The sequence below is a fragment of the Terrapene carolina genome, unplaced genomic scaffold (assembly GCF_002925995.2).
Source record: "Terrapene carolina triunguis isolate 2854851 unplaced genomic scaffold, T_m_triunguis-2.0 Scaffold583, whole genome shotgun sequence".
Classification (NCBI taxonomy): domain Eukaryota; kingdom Metazoa; phylum Chordata; order Testudines; family Emydidae; genus Terrapene; species Terrapene triunguis.
The window spans coordinates 1483597-1498507 of NW_020664934.1; positions in this window are offsets into that span (position 1 = coordinate 1483597).

The window sequence follows — 14911 nt, forward strand, 5'->3', positions numbered from 1 at the left end:
ACCGGGGAAGGAGGATATGGCTCAGTCACAGGGAGGAAACTGGCTGCTGGTTACTTCTGGCAACAGGCAGTGCTCCAACGCACCCACCCACCATAGTGATGAATCATTATGTTGCCATGGCAACAAGCCATGAGGAATTGCCCCCAAAGGTAGTGGAGGAGAAGCCATGTACCCCCAAGGCTGGGAGGACTGCAGCCACCACTCCCAGGAGGAAACATAGGGTAGTGGTGGTTGGTGACTCTCTTCTGAGGGGGACAGAGGCACCCATCTGTTGGCCTGACATGACATCCCAGGAGGCATGCTGCCTGCGGCCCATATCTGGGGCATTATGGAGCGACTGTTAAGGATCATCCAGCCTTCTAATTACTACCCCCTCCTACTCATCCATGTGGGCACTAATGATACTGCAAGGTATGAAGCTGAGCAGATCAGAAGTGACTGAAGGGCTCTGCGAGTAAGGGTAAAGGAGTTTAGGGCACAGGTGGTGTTCTCTTGGATCCTTCCGGTCATATAATCATAGAATATCAGGGTTGGAAGGGACCTCAGGAGGTCATCTAGTCCAACCCCCTACTCAAAGTAGGACCAAGCCCCAGACAGATTTTTGCCCCAGATCCCTAAATGGCCCCCTCAAGGATTGAACTCACAACCCTGGGTTTAGCAGGCCAATGCTCAAACCACTGAGCTATCCCCCCAAAGCTATTCCCCTCCGTTCAAGGGTAGGGGCCCAAGCAGAGACAGATCCATCCTAGAGATGAATGCCAGGCTGTGAGGATGGTGTCACCAGGAGGGCTTTGGCTTCCTTGACCACAGGATCCTGTTCCCAGAAGAAGGACTGCTAAGCAGAGATGGGATCCACCTATCGAGAAAGTGGAAGAGCATAGTTGAATACAGACTAGCTAACCTAGTGAGAGGAGCTTTAAACTAGGTTCATTGGTGGGATAATACACATGACTAGAATATTGGTATAGAAGGGTACAGCTTGCTCAGGCAGGGGGAAAAGGGAGGAGGTGTTGCCTTATATATAAAAAATGTATACACTTGGACTGAGGTTGAGATGAAAATAGGAGACAGACTGGTTGAAAATCTCTAGGTAAGGATAAAAGGGGTAAAAAACAAGGGTGATGTCATGGTAGGGGTCTACTACAGACCACATAACCAGGAAGAAGAGGTGGGTGAGGCTTTTTCTAAACTACTAACAAAATCATCCAAAGCACAAGACTTGGTGGTGATGGGGGACTTCACCTACCCAGACATCAGTTGGAAAAATAACACATCAGGGCACAGATTATCCAACAAGTTCTCGGAATGTATTGGAGACAATTTTTTTATTTCAGAAGATGGAGAAAGCTACTATGAGAGAGGCTGTTCTAGATTTGATTTGGACAAATAGGGAGAAACTGGTTGAGAATTTGGAAGTGGAAGGCAATTTAGGTGAAAGAGGTCATGAAATGGTAGAGTTCATGATTCTAAGGAATGGTAGGTGGGAAAACAGCACAATAAAGATAATGGATTTCAAGAAGGCAGACTTTAGCAAACTCAGGGAGTTGGTAGGTAAGATCCCATGGGAAGCATGTCTAAGAGAAAAACAATTCAAGAGAGTTGGCTGTTTTTCCAGGAGACTGTATAAAAGGTGACCATGTTCACACTAATATATCATCCCAAAGATATCACTCTTACTCTTGTCTGCCAGCCATACACTAGTTTAGACACCTGAGGCAGGTTAACCAATTAGCAGAGCATTCTCTCTGCAGTTTGACTCAGTCATGTGTGTCTCTTGCACATTCCAGCGGTCAAGACATGAACTGGCACCCCCTTGGTCAGGCAGTAGCTGTGGCAAGTAAACTGAAAAGGTGTGCCCTTCTGGCTAAGCCAGTATGGTCTATATTGAGCTCGTCTCAGCTGGAAAGTTGCTTTTCATATGGTTTCCCCATACAACCTCACACAGGTATCAATATTAAAATGGGTTGGGGGATATGCAATATAAAAGAGATGTTTCCAATAGAATAATTCTCATTGTATAGCATGAGAAATATTCAACAATGTGTACTATAAGGAAACTCCATCCTGGTGGATTATTATATCTGGCTCCTTATTTATTATTAGTTTGTAATATTACTACTCAGCATGCCACTGATATGAGGGTTTGCAACTAGCTCTGCAACTGAAGGGGAACGGAGCCCCGGTTTCCTGAATCCTACGCTAGTGCTCTATTAATTTGGCCTCTTTTGACCTCAGTGGAAATTCACATAGGAAGGACTGAGTAAAAAGCGAAGTAAGATGTGACACTGTATAAAAGGTGACCATGTTTACACTAATCTTTCATCCTGATGTATCATCACTGTTGCACAATTGTGATAAATCTTGTACAAAGTATGTTGTGGTGTTACCCACACAATCTAGGGCACCCCACCATTACCCTACCATGGGCTCAAGGCATAATCTGGTTAATTGAGGCATTCCATCCTTATCCAGTGTAATAGGGCATAGCAGGGCCCCCTTTGCTCCAAATACCACTCAGAGATCTTGTGGCTCAGCAATCACTGGTGCAGTTTATTTACAGGGCGCAATCCCAACATCTTCTCACCACATACCGCTTATGGGTTTCAGTCTGAAGAACTTTGCAGCCAGGAGAGAAGAGCTACCACTCTCTGTCTCCCCTCTCCCCCGAGGCTTTTATGCAGCCCCAGGCTAATCAGGCTGGCAGCTGTTTCCCCTTGGCCAATCAGGCACAGGTTTCTCTAGCCAACTCTAATTTAACTCCCTTAATTGGAGCTGGCCTGACAGAGGGCTACTTAGCAGTTCTTACCCAGCATCCTGTCAAACCCATCCTGGGCTCAGGGCAAAACCTGGTCAATTTAAGTACCCACCCTTAACTCGCCCTGGGCTTTATTAACAATTGATCAACAGAATACACACACTAAGCGTACAATGCTCACCACTCCCAATAAAGCAGATGAACTTTTCTTGATGGTCAGTCAGAATCAGGTCGGCCAGGGCTCCAGCTTCTGCACGGTATGGTTAGCGTGGGTGTTGAGGTCTGGCAGCTCTGATCTTAGGCTCTCTTCTGGAGTTAGGTTCCAAAGAACTTCCCTTTGGACTCCAGTTTATATAGTTAAAGCTTGGGTCCTATTTAGCTATACCTTAACCAATCATTTTAAACTAAAGTACTACAAAACCATATTTTTCACCAATCTTAGCCTGCCACCTAAGAGTTAATTTACATTTTGACAAAAACAAATTAAAGGACAGTGATAACTATAGGTAAACAAATTGAAGTATTAAAAATTAAAGAACAGACAAAAACAATTAATAATATCTTTTCAACCGAAACTGCTGGTTAGTGGTTTTGCCAGACAGAGTGTTATCTTGCAAAGTTTTCTGTATACATTTTAAGATTTGTCTGCTTGTTCGGTTACTATTGGTGCTATTAGGGCAGAAATGCTTCTTAACAACCCAATATTATATTGTTTTGGTGCAGTTTAAAGGGACATGACACCCTGTTTCTTAGCTCATGGCTGCTGCTTCTTACAGAAGAAAGGCCTTGGCCTACAGCATAAGGTATCATTGGAAAAGGTATAGTCTGTTAAGTATGATTATCCTGTGTATATGCATGTATCATCATTGTATATGCAGTTATAAAACTTTGCTATGTGTTTGTAACTCCAACCTGTTGTGTTTCTGGGTAACACCCCAAAACAGATTTACATTAAGGCTAGCAACTTTCCTGCTTGATGGCCCATTAAGGACAATCAGCTCCAGGAACCCCTCCCATGGTCTTTTCAGGCAATATATAGGCAATGAATGCCTCATGACACAGCAAGGCACATGTGACCCGGGACTCCATATTTGTGCCAGTAACTTTCCATGCACCTGGACTAAGAGGTATAATCATAGAATATTAGGGTTGGAAGAGATCTCAGGAGGTCATCTAGTCCAATCCCCTGCTCAAAGCAGGACCAACACCAACTAAATCATCCCAGCCAAGGCTTTGTCAAGCCGGGCTTTAAAAACGTCTAAGGATGCAGATTCCACCACCTCCCTAGGTAACCGATTCCAGTGCTTCACCACCCTCCTAGTGAAATAGTGTTTCCTAATATCCAACCTAGACCTCCCTCACTGCAACTTGAGACCATTGCTTCTTGTTCTGTCATCTGCCACCACTGAGAACAGCCTAGCTCCACCTCTTTGGAACCCGCCTTCAGGTTGTTGAAGGCTGCCATCAAATCCCCCCTCACTCTTCTCTTCTGCAGACTAAATAAGCCAAGTTCCCTCAGCCTCTCCTCGTTAAGTCATGTGCCCCAGCCCCCTAATCATTTTCGTTGCCCTCTGCTGGACTCTCTCAAATTTGTTCACATCCCTTCTGTAGTGGGGGGACAAAAACTGGATGCATAAATTGCAGACACTGACATCATTATTTGTCTTCATTCCTGCTCCCCATCTCTGGACTGTGATTTTATAAAAAGGAAAGCTTTGAACACAGGACTGATGACCCCCAATCTTTTTGGGTGATCCTATCGGAAGCTAGAAGATTTAACATCACTGCTATTAACCTGATCTACAATCTCTGAAATTGATTGTAATGTATATGATTCATTTTCATCTCTTAATAACTCTTTCTTTCTTATATTAATAAACCTTATGTTTTTCGTTACTAAAGGATTGGCTGCAGTGTGATATTTGGTGAGACCCTGAAAATGCATGTTGATCTGGGGGAAAGTATCCAATCCTTTGGCATTGGAAGAACCTAATGTGTGGTGAACTTTTGTTTTAATAATCTTTCATCACTAAGTCTGGTTGTCTGGATGATAAGCAGGGGCTGGAGTGCCTAAGGGGCTTTTGTGTGGCTCTCCGTGTAATGATACAAGATCTCATTTTTATTACTGATCATTGGTCTGACCAATTTTGACCTGAAATTGGCACTCTTACCAGGCAGCGTGACATTAGGACCTCAAGATTTGGTCCTATAATAACAATGTTCACATTAGCCCATTGTCATCTTTTTAACTTGCCAGGTAAATCCTCTTTCTTGGTTTTGCTGCATTGGTTGGACTCATCAGGTTCCACCAGGAAGTTCTCTCCTCTCTTAGAATCATAGAATAACATCTAGTCCAACCCCCTGCTCAAAGCAGGACTGTAGCGGGGTGGTCACCTCACTCCTGCCCGGAGGGGTTAAAACAGCCCGGGGAGAGGGCTGCTCCGGGAAGAGAGAAACCCTAGGCTGATTGGGGAAGCAGCCTCAGCTGGGGCCATGGCCCAATCAGGCCACAGCTGGCCCTATAAAAGGCTGTGGGCCAGGAGCTCAGTGAGAGCCTCTCTCTGGCAGTAGAGAGACGGGCCTGGCTGCTTGGGAGCAGAGCAAAGTAAAGTACCTAGAGTGGAGCAGGGCTGGGGGAAAGCTAGAGGAGCTGGGGGAGCTCCAGCCTGGAAAACCCCCAGGCTGCAGGCCTTTGATGAAAGGCCAGGAAGGGTACTGGGGTTGCAGAGGTGCAGCCCAGAGTAGACCAAGGCAGCAGGTCCAAACCTCCCTTGCCAATGATGAGTGGCTTTTACAGACTGCAGTCTGCCCCAGCGAATGGGGGCTAGATGGTGACTGGCAGTAGCCACTGAGGCGAGGTGGGGATAGGGGGTTGGGAGTTCCCTGGGGAGGGGAGACCGAGATCTTTGGGGGGTACTGTCAGGGGGCAGCACCCAACGTAAAGGGGCACTGGGGTCTGTGAGGGACACGGGGGCCAGCGGCAAGTGGGACATCGGCCAGCAGAGGACGCGCTGGAGCTGGAAAAGATAATTCCCTGGATAACCAGCAGGAGGCACCGCGCCGGTGAGTCACCTCGTTACAAGGACCAATCCCCAACTAAATCATCCCAGCCAAGGCTTTGTCAAGCCTGACCTTAAAAACCTCTAAGGAAGGAGATTCCACCACCTCCCTAGGTAACCCATTCCAGTGCTTCACCACCCTCCTAGTGAAAAAGGTTTTCCTAATATCCAACCTAACCCCTCCCCCCACTTCAACTTGAGACCATTACTCCTCATTCTGTCATCTGGTACCACTGAGAAAAGTCTAGATCCATCTTCTTTGGAACCCCCTTTTCAGGTAGCTGAAAACAGCTATCAAATTCCCCCTCTACAATAAACCAAACAGAGGTGAGCTGAACCAGTTAACAAAGCACACTAGGGCCCAAACTGCTTTCAATGGGAGTAAAATGCCTAAATATCTTTGAGGATCCAGGCCTATGTGCTTCCTCCCAGTTCTCATATTAGTCACTGCCACTTGATTATTCCAGGAACTGGATGGAAAATGAGTTTAGTTTTGTTTTTTCATGGAAAATTTCAACTTTTAATTGAAAACCACCCCCACACCAGCAAACTGAATATTTTTTGGCCGAAAATCACTGTAAAATGTTTTTGATTTAATCGGAAATCCCATTTTCTGTTTAAAAACAAACAAACAAACAACAGTTTAGATGGAAAATTTTTAGCCAGCCCTAGTTAATTCCTTAGCTGAGGTACTGCCTCTGCTATGTTGCTTATGTTATCCCTTGGACGTTCTGCCTTGCAAATGGCTCCTCTGATGAGAATGATGCTAAAAGTTTGGATGAAGAAATGGAGCAGAGAAGCGGAATGGTTGACATGGTGATTTTATTACAGGACGTATCAATTTTGTTGGTTGTTCTTCTGAGAGTGACCTGTGGGCACCAACCTGTATCCTAAGGTGGGTATTTGATGGTGGTGGAACCCAACAAGTTTTGCATGTGAATAGGTAGGTTGTAGACATAGCCACGGTGGAATCTGCAACTTGGCAGATGGGCTAATATTAACTAAGGGAGCTTGGTAGTTGGATGAGCTCATGGGTAGACTGGCTATTCTGAAGTTGAAGCAACCTGCCAATTTGTGGCTAAGTGGGGTGATTGGGGTGGTGGAGGCTGCCAGTCCCCAATCAATGATGGGTGTGCTGGATATGGTGAGAATAACCAAAGGAACATGTGATGACCATGTCTGATACCAGAAACTCCACAATTTTGCAGATGACCTTATGGAACAGATTAGCCTGTAGCTTCAGACACAGAAGATTAAGGCTCAAAATAGACTATTTTGTAGATATGAGCTAAGCTCACCTAGGGCTAGCTCAGCACATGAACAAAACCCAAAGAACATTCCAGAACAGAAGAACCTGACCTCATCTAGCAAAAAGTTCCTGAGAAGACTTGTCAACTGGCTCTTGGTGGAGAGGGCAAATAAAGGGATAAGAGCCCGGGATGGACAGTGAAGTATGGAGAGGACCGTTTGCAAGGGCAAGGCCTCCTTTCTGCCATGAAATGTGGTTCTGCAAGTTTAGCCTAATTGCACAGGGGTGTTGGCAGCATGTCAGCACTGTAAAAAATCCGGAGAGGTTAAGACCATGTTAATTTGTACACACAAGGGGATTGCAGGAATTAGGAAGTGGGAGGAAGAGAAGGTATATGAGAGAGGAGGAGGAGGAGGAGGGAGGACACTGAAACATGAAAATGCTGGGTTGGTGTGGGTTTTTTTTTCCATTTCCAAAGCAGGAATACAAATGATCCCAACAAAGCCCAAGCTGTCCTGAAACCCTGTAGCCAATTAGTGCACATCAATATTTAATCAGATCTATGCTATTGTGCAGCCCGGGCTGTGCTACTTGAGGCCCTGCCACGCTAACTCTCTTCTCCCATCACAGACACACTGTTATGACACATAATGATATTGTCAATGAATAATTTAAAGCATTTTTCTCCTCTCTCTTCTCCCTCCCCCACCATTCTCTTATTAACAGAAAATGTGGAACAAGTTCTTGGAGGAGGAGAGAAAAGTAACTTCCCTTCTGTCATTCAAGGTCTCGGCCGCCCTCCCGCCTCCATCAGGCAGCTGTAACCGAGTGATCACAGAATCATAGAATATCAGGGTTGGAAGAGACCTCAGGAGGTCATCTAGTCCAACCCCCTACTCAAAGCAGGACCAACCCCAACTAAATCATCCCCACCAGGGCTTTGTGATTGATGCTCCCAGGATAGGCTGGCTGGCGGGGTTGATGGGGAAGGAGGGAAGGGTGATAAGCCAAGAGAGGTTATCTCTTTTGAAAAGTGATAGGGATGTCATTTTGAGAATCCCTAGCATGGGCCTTCTGACACATTGGAGATGGTGAACCACACCACAGGCCCAAGGCGCATACCAGGGAGGGGCCCAGAAATATCCATCCTCTTAAAAATGAGACCCAAAATGGCATGTTCTTCAGAATGATAGTTCTGGGATTTGGAGCTGATGAAAATCAGGGCCCAGTCCTGGGTGTATTGGCAGGTTTGGCAAAGACTGAATTATTCCTTGCGAATAAATTATCTATCAGCTGTATCCCTTCTTCCAGACTGTTTGCATGGTGATCCTGATCCTGCAAACATGTTCGTTATTCATACTTAGTTGAACCTCAGCTCATGGGGCACTCATGAGCTGTTCATTCTGGCCACTTGCTTTTATGATGTGAGGCAAGAGACTGGTCATCCCATGGTGCTGTTTTTGCTGACCTAGCAATGCTAGTGTTCCTACACAGAGCTGCCATTCCCCAAATTTCAGTGCAAACAAAAAGCATCTGGAACAAATGTCCATGAAGAGTGGCTAATAAAGGCCACAAAGGTGACTGAAGGGAACAGTTGTTTGGAAATCCTTAGCATGATAGTCAATAAACACTGTTCTTACAGTCTCCACACAGTGGTAGTTCTCCATTCTTTCTGAGTCCGGGTATAGCTTACTTAATCACTTGCTGCCTTCGCAGGGGCCTTGGTGCACCTTGGTCCCTTCTGTTCTCTGCCTGTGGCACACAGTAGCTTAGTTTCCTGATTGTTGTAACATTTGGGTCTAGTTCTGGTTGTTGGGCTTGGTGTGCAGGTGCTGGGCAGTGCTGGTGGCCTGTGAGATACAGGAGGTCAGACTGGAGGATCTGGGTATCCTTTCACACCTTAAATTCTATGGCCCAGATCCATAAAGGTAACTACCATCAAAATCCATGGAAGCTAGGATCCTAAATACCTTTGTGGATCTGGGTCTGAGACTCCTTGTCTTTTGGCTTTCCTATCTCCCCCTCCTTCCCCCAAGCCTCCTGTCTGTCTCCCCTCTCTCCCTGAAGAATATCTGCTGAGCAGACTGCCTCCTCTTTCAGCCAACCCTTGGCATGGGGGGTCTCACCTACAGTGGGGAATTTCAGCAGAAGATTCCCCCTGTTGCTTCTGCCAGCTGCGGTTTAATTGACCTGGTGGTAAAAATACCCAAAGCCACCAGATCCCTGCCTATTATTGGCTCCCAGCTGTGCTAACACCAGGGCAGTTCTCCTGCTAGAATGTCCTAAGATAGACTAGATCTGAAAGACCAGTTGACTTGGCCACAGTCATGCAGAAAGTCAGTGGCAGAAGTATGAACAGAACCCAGCTCTCCTGGGCAGATGACCTTGTCCTACAGTGCAACTCCACCCAGAGTAATGGCAATCTGAGTTTTAAGGAGCCTCTTACATCTCCCGAGCACCAAACTAAGGCTATTTGAGTTTGGTTAATCATTTGGGCCCCGATTCAGCAAAGCGCTTAAGCATGAGCTTAACTTCCATTGATTTCAATGTTTAAAGTTAAGCACAGGCTTAAGTGCATTGCTGAAACAGGGCCTCAGTCTAACCCTCATGTAGATTCTACACTACTTTTTATTTTGTTTTCGTCACACAAATGAGTCAATTTTGCATCAGACTCCAAGGAAATGGGACACAACTTTAATTACAACTTTTCTTTTATTATTATTTTTGGTGCACTGGACTCCTTGTAAAGGTCACAGGGCTGTGACTTCCAATGATGCCCGGATCACCAAAATGCCACTCAACACAGTTCATGTTATATGGGTGTGTGATAATGGTGCCAGAGTTGCTAGTAAGAACCGGCATTTACTGGGTTGCAATACTGGACTTCTAACTTTTATAATTACCTGATCCCTAGCACTGCAGTACCTGAGTACCTCCTAACGTTCAATGTGTTTCTCCTCACTTCATCCCTGTGAGGCAGGGCAGTTCTGTTATTCCCATTGCACAGCTGGGGAACTGAGGCACAGAGAGGCTAAGTAACTTTCCCAAGGTGATACAGGGCAAGGAATTGAACGCAGGTCTCTCAAAGTAGCACCCTAACCACTGTACCATCCTTCCTCTCTCCCATTAGGCCAGTATTGGTGGGATTCCCTGTGTTTAGTTCTGAAAACAATATAATTGCTGCAGCAGATGTAACTAATGTGTGTCAAGTGTTATCATTTTATCCATTCCCATTGCAAGTGTAATTCAGTCCACCTCTCCGAGGGCTTTTGTTTAATACTTCCCAAAAGTAGATCCACTGTTACTTTATTGGAAGAGCTCCTTCAGCCGGACTGATGCTCATCAGCTCATGCTGCATTCACTGACATTTTATTATCTGAAGAGAATAGGTCTGAGGTAGGAATCTCCCAGACATGTACGGTGGGGCATTTTAAATTTATATTTGTCCTTTTCATTTCTCAGTAAAACCTATTGAGAATGTAGAGTGGATTCCCCCACTAGTCCAAATGGTTTAGCTGAACTTCTAGGCCTGATTCTGAACTCAAAGTGTTTTGACACGGTGTAACTCCATAGAATTCAATGGATTTGTTCCTTATTTGCCTCAGTGAAAATGTCAATATTGTTTAAATGCTTATGTTTAAATTGCCTGACTTTGTGCTTTTGTAACACAGTACATGTCATGGTAATAATACATAGGCCATATGTGGTGCCTTTCATTCATGGATCTCAAAGAACTTTACAAAGGTGGGTCCGTATCATTATTCCCTTTTTACAGCTGGGAAAACTGAGGTACAGAAGGAGGCGGGTGGTCGGGGACTCCCTCCTCAGGGGGACTGAGCCATCTATCTGCCGTCCCAACCGGGAAAACCGAGAAGTATGCTGCTTGCCAGGAGCTAGGATTCACGATGTGATGGAAAGACTGTCGAGACTCATGAAGCCCTCAGATCACTACCCCTTCCTGCTTCTCCACATGGGCACCAATGATACTGCCAAGAATGATCTTGAGTGGATCACTGCAGACTATGTGGCTCTGGGAAGAAGGATAAAGGAGTTTGAGGTGCAAGTGGTGTTCTTGTCCATCCTCCCTGTGGAAGGAAAAGGCCTGGGTAGAGACCGTCGAATCGTGGAAGTCAATGAATGGCTACACAGGTGGTTTTGGAGAGAAGGCTTTGGATTCATAGAATATCAGGGTTGGAAGGGACCTCAGGAGGTCATCTAGTCCAACCTCCTGCTCAAAGCAGGACCAATCCCCAACTAAATCATCCCAGCCAGGGCTTCGTCAAGCCTGACCTTAAAAACCTCTAAAGAAGGAAATTCCACCACCTCCCTAGGTAACCCATTCCAGTGCTTCACCAGCCTCCTAGTGAAAAAGTTTTTCCTACTATCCAACCTAAACCTCCCCCACTGCAACTTGAGACCATTACTCCTTGTTCTGTCATCTGGTACCACTGAGAACAGTGCGATGGTGTTCCCAGAAGAACATGTTCACCATGTCCCAGAAGAACATCCCACTGTTGACCATGGGATGGTGTTCCAAGAAGAAGGAGTGCTAGGAAGAGACGGGCTCCACTTAATGAAGAGAGGGAAGAGCATCTTTGCAAGCAGGCTGGCTAACCTAGTGAGGAGGGCTTTAAACTAGGTTCACCGGGGGAAGGAGAACAGAGCCCCGAGGTAAGTGGGGAAGTGGGATACCGGGAGGAAGCACGAGGAGGAGAGTGCAAGAGGGGAGGACTCCTGTCTCATACTGAGAAAGCGGGACAATCAGCGAGTTATCTTAAGTGCCTATACACAAATGCAAGAAGCCTGGGAAACAAGCCGGGAGAACTGGAAGTCATGGCACAATCAAGAAATTATGATGTGATTGGAATAACAGAGACCTGGTGGGATAAATAACATGACTGGAGTACTGTCATGGATGGATATAAACTGTTCAGGAAGGACAGGCAGGGCAGAAAAGGTAGAGGAGTTGCATTGTATGTAAGAGAACAGTATGACTGCTCAGAGCTCCAGTATGAAACTGCAGAAAAACCTGAAAGTCTCTGGATTAAGTTTAGGAGCGTGAGCAACAAGGATGATGTCATGGTGGGAGTCTGCTATAGACCACCAGACCAGGGGGATGAGGTGGACGAGGCTTTCTTCCGGCAACTAACAGAAGTTACTAGATCACAGGCCTTGGTTCTCATGGGAGACTTTAATCACCCCGATATCTGCTGGGAGAGCAATACAGCGGTGCACAGACAATCCAGGAAGTTTTTGGAAAGTGTAGGGGACAATTTCCTGGTGCAAGTGCTGGAGGAACCAACTAGGGGCAGAGCTCTTCTTGACCTGCTGCTCACAAACAGGGAAGAATGAATAGGGGAAGCAAAAGTGGATGGGAACCTGGGAGGCAGTGACCATGAGATGATCGAGTTCAGGATTCTGACACAAGGAAGAAAGGAGAGCAGCAAAATACGGACCCTGGAAGCAGACTTTGACTCCCTCAGGGAACTGATGGACAGGATCCCTTGGGAGAATAACATGAGGGGCAAAGGAGTCCAGGAGAGCTGGCTGTATTTTAAAGAATCCTTATTGAGGTTGCAGGAACAAACCATCCCGATGTGTAGAAAGAATAGTAAACATGGCAGGCGATCAGCTTGGCTTAACAGTGAAATCCTTGCTGATCTTAAGCACAAAAAAGAAGCTTACAAAAAGTGGAAGATTGGACAAATGACCAGGGAAGAGTATAAAAATATTGCTCAGGCATGCAGGAGTGAATTCAGGAAAGCCAAATCACACTTGGAGTTGCATCTGGCAAGAGATGTTAAGAGTAACAAGAAGGGTTTCTTCAGGTATGTTACCAACAAGAAGAAGGTCAAGGAAAGTGTGGGCCCCTTACTGAATGAGGGAGGCGACCTAGTGACAGAGGATGTGGAAAAAGCTAATGTACTCAATGCTTTTTTTGCCTCTGTCTTCACGAACAAAGTCAGCTCCCAGATTGCTGCACTGGGTAGCACAGCATGGGGAGGAGGTGACCAGCCCTCTGTGGAGAAAGAAGTGGTTCAGGACTATATAGAAAAGCTGGACAAGCACAAGTCCATGGGGCCAGATGCGCTGCATCCGAGGGTGCTAAAGGAGTTGGTGGATGTGATTGCAGAGCCATTGACCATTATCTTTGAAAACTCATGGCGATCGGGGGAGGTCCCGGATGACTGGAAAAAGGCTAATGTAGTGCCCATTTTTAAAAAAGGGAAGAAGGAGGATCCGGGGAACTACAGGCCAGTCAGCCTCACCTCAGTCCCTGGAAAAATCATGGAACAGGTCCTCAAGGAATCAATTCTGATGCACTTAGAGGAGAGGAAAGTGATCAGGAACAGTCAGCATGGATTCACCAAGGGCAAGTCATGCCTGACTAACCTAATTGCCTTCTATGAGGAGATAACTGGCTCTGTGGATGAGGGGAAAGCAGTGGACGTGTTATTCCTTTACTTTAGCAAAGCTTTTGATACAGTCTCCCACAGTATTCTTGCCGGCAAGTTAAAGAAGTATGGGCTGGATGAATGGACTATAAGGTGAATAGATAGTGTGACAGGGTTGGGACTCACTGCTGCGGCGCCTCCTCCTGGTCGTCTCGGGGAATTAACTCGAACCAGTAGAGCGCCCTCTTCGGGTGGCGTCCCGCCTGTCGTCTCACCTTTGCTAGGTGCGCGAACTTGCGTTGCCCCCAACGTACGGCGTCCTCTTCAGGAACACTGCCCTCCGACAGTGTCCCTTTGTCCACTCACACCCCCTTCCGGGGGGGTGGGTTGGATGACCCACAGTCTTACACCCTCAAGTCCGATCCCCTCGGTCAAGGATCTGGTGTAGTTTCAGCCGGCCGCTCCCTGCAGCCTATGGCTGAGGGTATGGCCCAATGGAACAATACGGGGGGAAGGGGGGGGACTCAGGCCCGCCCACTACTCTGAGTCCCGGTCCAGAGGCCCTCGGGCGACAGTCTGGCTGTCCTCCTTCCTCTAACTACTCCTCTGGACCACTTCCCCAATGGCCCTTCTCTGTGCTAGGCCTTCTCCTTCCAGACCTGCCGCCTGGCAGGCTACGGAGTAGGGCCTTCTCCCACTCTCTGAAGCTGGCCTGCACTGCGCTGTCTGTGGCGCTGGCCTCCCAGCTCTGGAGACAGACCTTCCCCTCTGAAGGCCTGGGACAGACTGACTGCTCTCGCTCTGAGCAGTCTTTTATATGGCTGAGCCGGGCCCTGATTGGCTGGTCCCAATCTGTCTTCTGATTGGCTCCCAGTAAGCCCTTCTCGGATTGACTGCACGTCTACGCAGGCGCCCGGGCCTGCCGCAGCCCACCCTCTCCGGGCGTGGGGCAGCCGCCCCACCACAATAGCTGTCTACATCGTCAGGCTCAACGGGTAGTGATCAATGGCTCCATGTCTAATTGGCAGCTGGTATCAAGCGGAGTGCCCCAAGGGTCAGTCCTGGGACCAGTTTTGTTCAATATCTTCATTAATGATCTGGAGGATGGCGTGGACTGCACCCTCAGCAAGTTTGCAGATGACACTAAACTGGGAGGAGTGGTAGATACGCTGGAGGGTAGGGATAGGATACCGAGGGACCTAGACAAATTAGAGGATTGGGCCAAAAGAAATCTCATGAGGTTCAACAAGGACAAGTGCAGAGTCCTGCACTTAGGACAGAAGAATCCCATGCACTGCTACAGACTAGGGACCGAATGGCTAGGTAGCAGTTCTGCAGAAAAGGACCTAGGGGTTACAGTGGATGAGAAGCTGGATATGAGTCAGCAGTGTGCCCTTGTTGCCAAGAAGGCTAATGGCATTTTGGGCTGTATAAGTAGGGGCATTGCCAGCAG